We start from the raw sequence: 6,000 nt of genomic DNA, 5'->3' as shown, positions 1-6,000 counted from the left end.
GAGACTCAGAGAGAGTCAGAGGACTGGAGCGCAGAGTCAGAGAGACTCCTGTTACTGACACTGAACAGAGACTCAGGACTGGAGCGCAGAGTCAGAGAGACTCCTGTTACTGACACTGCGCAGACTCAGAGAGACTCAGGACTGGAGCGCAGAGTCAGAGAGACTCCTGTTACTGACACTGCGCAGGGACTCAGAGAGAGTCAGAGGACTGGAGCGCAGAGTCAGAGAGACTCCTGTTACTGACACTGCGCAGGGACTCAGAGAGAGTCAGAGGACTGGAGCGCAGAGTCAGAGAGACTCCTGTTACTGACACTGCGCAGAGACTCAGGACTGGAGCGCAGAGTCAGAGAGACTCCTGGTACTGACACTGCGCAGAGACTCATAGAGACTCAGAGGACTGGAGCGCAGAGTCAGAGAGACTCCTGTTACTGACACTGCGCAGGGACTCAGAGAGAGTCAGAGGACTGGAGCGCAGAGTCAGAGAGACTCCTGTTACTGACACTGCGCAGAGACTCAGGACTGGAGCGCAGAGTCAGAGAGACTCCTGTTACTGACACTGCGCAGAGACTCAGGACTGGAGCGCAGAGTCAGAGAGACTCCTGTTACTGACACTGAGCAGGGACTCAGAGAGAGTCAGAGGACTGGAGCGCAGAGTCAGAGAGACTCCTGTTACTGACACTGAGCAGGGACTCAGAGAGAGTCAGAGGACTGGAGCGCAGAGTCAGAGAGACTCCTGTTACTGACACTGCGCAGAGACTCAGAGAGAGTCAGAGGACTGGAGCGCAGAGTCAGAGAGACTCCTGTTACTGACACTGAACAGAGACTCAGGACTGGAGCGCAGAGTCAGAGAGACTCCTGTTACTGACACTGCGCAGACTCAGAGAGATTCAGGACTGGAGCGCAGAGTCAGAGAGACTCCTGTTACTGACACTGCGCAGGGAATCAGAGAGAGTCAGAGGACTGGAGCGCAGAGTCAGAGAGACTCCTGTTACTGACACTGCGCAGGGACTCAGAGAGAGTCAGAGGACTGGAGCGCAGAGTCAGAGAGACTCCTGTTACTGACACTGCGCAGAGACTCAGGACTGGAGCGCAGAGTCAGAGAGACTCCTGTTACTGACACTGCGCAGAGACTCAGGACTGGAGCGCAGAGTCAGAGAGACTCCTGTTACTGACACTGTGCAGGGACTCAGAGAGAGTCAGAGGACTGGAGCACAGAGTCAGAGAGACTCCTGTTACTGACACTGCGCAGGGACTCAGAGAGAGTCAGAGGACTGGAGCGCAGAGTCAGAGAGACTCCTGTTACTGACACTGCGCAGGGACTCAGAGAGAGTCAGAGGACTGGAGCGCAGAGTCAGAGAGACTCCTGTTACTGACACTGCGCAGGGACTCAGAGAGAGTCAGAGGACTGGAGCGCAGAGTCAGAGAGACTCCTGTTACTGACACTGAGCAGGGACTCAGAGAGAGTCAGAGGACTGGAGCGCAGAGTCAGAGAGACTCCTGTTACTGACACTGCGCAGAGACTCAGAGAGAGTCAGAGGACTGGAGCGCAGAGTCAGAGAGACTCCTGTTACTGACACTGAACAGAGACTCAGGACTGGAGCGCAGAGTCAGAGAGACTCCTGTTACTGACACTGCGCAGACTCAGAGAGACTCAGGACTGGAGCGCAGAGTCAGAGAGACTCCTGTTACTGACACTGCGCAGGGACTCAGAGAGAGTCAGAGGACTGGAGCGCAGAGTCAGAGAGACTCCTGTTACTGACACTGCGCAGGGACTCAGAGAGAGTCAGAGGACTGGAGCGCAGAGTCAGAGAGACTCCTGTTACTGACACTGCGCAGAGACTCAGGACTGGAGCGCAGAGTCAGAGAGACTCCTGGTACTGACACTGCGCAGAGACTCATAGAGACTCAGAGGACTGGAGCGCAGAGTCAGAGAGACTCCTGTTACTGACACTGCGCAGGGACTCAGAGAGAGTCAGAGGACTGGAGCGCAGAGTCAGAGAGACTCCTGTTACTGACACTGCGCAGAGACTCAGGACTGGAGCGCAGAGTCAGAGAGACTCCTGTTACTGACACTGCGCAGAGACTCAGGACTGGAGCGCAGAGTCAGAGAGACTCCTGTTACTGACACTGAGCAGGGACTCAGAGAGAGTCAGAGGACTGGAGCGCAGAGTCAGAGAGACTCCTGTTACTGACACTGAGCAGGGACTCAGAGAGAGTCAGAGGACTGGAGCGCAGAGTCAGAGAGACTCCTGTTACTGACACTGCGCAGAGACTCAGAGAGAGTCAGAGGACTGGAGCGCAGAGTCAGAGAGACTCCTGTTACTGACACTGAACAGAGACTCAGGACTGGAGCGCAGAGTCAGAGAGACTCCTGTTACTGACACTGCGCAGACTCAGAGAGATTCAGGACTGGAGCGCAGAGTCAGAGAGACTCCTGTTACTGACACTGCGCAGGGAATCAGAGAGAGTCAGAGGACTGGAGCGCAGAGTCAGAGAGACTCCTGTTACTGACACTGCGCAGGGACTCAGAGAGAGTCAGAGGACTGGAGCGCAGAGTCAGAGAGACTCCTGTTACTGACACTGCGCAGAGACTCAGGACTGGAGCGCAGAGTCAGAGAGACTCCTGTTACTGACACTGCGCAGAGACTCAGGACTGGAGCGCAGAGTCAGAGAGACTCCTGTTACTGACACTGAGCAGGGACTCAGAGAGAGTCAGAGGACTGGAGCGCAGAGTCAGAGAGACTCCTGTTACTGACACTGCGCAGAGACTCAGAGAGAGTCAGAGGACTGGAGCGCAGAGTCAGAGAGACTCCTGTTACTGACACTGCGCAGAGACTCAGGACTGGAGCACAGAGTCAGAGAGACTCCTGTTACTGACACTGCGCAGAGACTCAGAGAGAGTCAGAGGACTGGAGCGCAGAGTCAGAGAGACTCCTGTTACTGACACTGCGCAGAGACTCAGAGAGAGTCAGAGGACTGGAGCGCAGAGTCAGAGAGACTCCTGTTACTGACACTGCGCAGAGACTCAGGACTGGAGCGCAGAGTCGGAGAGACTCCTGTTACTGACACTGCGCAGAGACTCAGGACTGGAGCACAGAGTCAGAGAGACTCCTGTTACTGACACTGCGCAGAGACTCAGGACTGGAGCGCAGAGTCAGAAAGACTCCTGGTACTGACACTGCGCAGAGACTCAGAGAGACTCAGAGGACTGGAGCGCAGAGTCAGAGAGACTCCTGTTACTGACACTGAGCAGAGACTCAGGACTGGAGCGCAGAGTCAGAAAGACTCCTGGTACTGACACTGCGCAGAGACTCAGAGAGACTCAGGGGACTGGAGCGCAGAGTCAGAGAGACTCCTGTTACTGACACTGAGCAGAGACTCAGGGGACTGGAGCGCAGAGTCAGAGAGACTCCTGTTACTGACACTGAGCAGAGACTCAGTACTGGAGCACAGAGTCAGAGAGACTCCTGTAACTGACACTGCACAGAGACTCAGGACTGGAGCACAGAGTCAGAGAGACTCCTGTTACTGACACTGCGCAGGGACTCAGAGAGAGTCAGAGGACTGGAGCGCAGAGTCAGAGAGACTCCTGTAACTGACACTGCACAGAGACTCAGGACTGGAGCGCAGATTCAGAGAGACTCCTGTTACTGACACTGCACAGAGACTCAGAGAGAGTCAGAGGACTGGAGCGCAGAGTCAGAGAGACTCCTGTTACTGACACTGCGCAGAGACTCAGAGAGACTCAGGACTGGAGCGCAGAGTCAGAGAGACTCCTGTTACTGACACTGAGCAGGGACTCAGGACTGGAGCGCAGAGTCAGAGAGACTCCTGTTACTGACACTGAGCAGGGACTCAGGGGACTGGAGCGCAGAGTCAGAGAAACTCCTGTTACTGACACTGTGCAACTCTGATACCTGCACAGTGTCCTCATTCACATCAACTCTGATACCTGCACAGTGTCATCATTCACATCAACTCTGATACCTGCACAGTGTCCTTATTCACATCAACTCTGATACCTGCACAGTGTCATCATTCACATCAACTCTGATACCTGCACAGTGTCCTTATTCACATCAGCTCTGCATCAATACCTGCACAGTGTCATTATTCATTCCAGCTCTGATACCTGCGCAGTGTCATTATTGATTTAAACTCTGATACCTGCAGTGTCATTATTCACATCAACTCTGATACCTGCACAGTGTCATTATTCACATCAATTCTGATACCTGCACAGTGTCTTTATTCACATCAACTCTGATACCTGCACAGTGTTATCATTCACATCAACTCTGATACCTGCACAGTGTCATCATTCACATCAACTCTGATAATTGCAGTGTCCTTATTCACATCAACTCTGCATCAATACCTGCACAGTGTCATCATTCACATCAACTCTGCATCAATACCTGCACAGTGTCAGTATTCATTCCAGCTCTGATAACTGCACAGTGTCCTTATTCACATCAACTCTGATACCTGCACAGTGTCATTATTCACATCAACTCTGATACCTGCACAGTGTCATCATTCACATCAACTCTGATACCTGCACAGTGTCCTTATTCACATCAGCTCTGCATCAATACCTGCACAGTGTCAGTATTCATTCCAGCTCTGATACCTGCACAGTGTCCTTATTCACATCAACTCTGATACCTGCACAGTGTCCTTATTCACATCAACTCTGATACCTGCACAGTGTCATCATTCACATCAACTCTGATACCTGCACAGTGTCCTTATTCACATCAGCTCTGCATCAATACCTGCACAGTGTCATTATTCATTCCAGCTCTGATACCTGCGCAGTGTCATTATTGATTTAAACTCTGATACCTGCAGTGTCATTATTCACATCAACTCTGATACCTGCACAGTGTCATTATTCACATCAATTCTGATACCTGCACAGTGTCTTTATTCACATCAACTCTGATACCTGCACAGTGTTATCATTCACATCAACTCTGATACCTGCACAGTGTCATCATTCACATCAACTCTGATAATTGCAGTGTCCTTATTCACATCAACTCTGCATCAATACCTGCACAGTGTCATCATTCACATCAACTCTGCATCAATACCTGCACAGTGTCAGTATTCATTCCAGCTCTGATAACTGCACAGTGTCCTTATTCACATCAACTCTGATACCTGCACAGTGTCATTATTCACATCAACTCTGATACCTGCACAGTGTCATCATTCACATCAACTCTGATACCTGCACAGTGTCCTTATTCACATCAGCTCTGCATCAATACCTGCACAGTGTCAGTATTCATTCCAGCTCTGATACCTGCACAGTGTCCTTATTCACATCAACTCTGATACCTGCACAGTGTCATTATTCACATCAACTCTGATACCTGCACAGTGTCATCATTCACATCAACTCTGATACCTGCACAGTGTCATCATTCACATCAACTCTGATACCTGCACAGTGTCCTTATTCACATCAGCTCTGCATCAATACCTGCACAGTGTCATTATTCATTCCAGCTCTGATACCTGTGCAGTGTGATAATTCACATCAACTCCGATACCTGCACAGTGTCATTATTCACATCAACTCTGATACCTGCACAGTGTCATTATTCAAATCAACTCTGATACCTGCACAGTGTCATCATTCACATCAACTCTGATACCTGCGCAGTGTCATCATTCACATCAACTCTGATACCTGCACAGTGTCATCATTCACATCAACTCTGATACCTGCACAGTGTCATCATTCACATCAACTCTGATACCTGCGCAGTGTCATCATTCACATCAACTCTGATACCTGCACAGTGTCATCATTCACATCAACTCTGATACCTGCGCAGTGTGATAATTCACATCAACTCTGATACCTGCGCAGTGTCATCATTCACATCAACTCCGATACCTGCACAGTGTCATAATTCAGCAGTACCGCTCGTTCTCTTCCTCATGTTGTGACACACGTGTGTACACACACAGAGAGACACATGA

Source organism: Lepisosteus platostomus, chromosome 5, assembly GCF_059453375.1.
Source record: "Lepisosteus platostomus isolate fLepPlt1 chromosome 5, fLepPlt1.hap1, whole genome shotgun sequence".
Taxonomy (NCBI): Eukaryota; Metazoa; Chordata; class Actinopteri; order Semionotiformes; family Lepisosteidae; genus Lepisosteus; species Lepisosteus platostomus.
The sequence above is the reverse complement of the archived record's forward strand: the minus strand, read 5'-3'. Positions refer to the sequence as shown.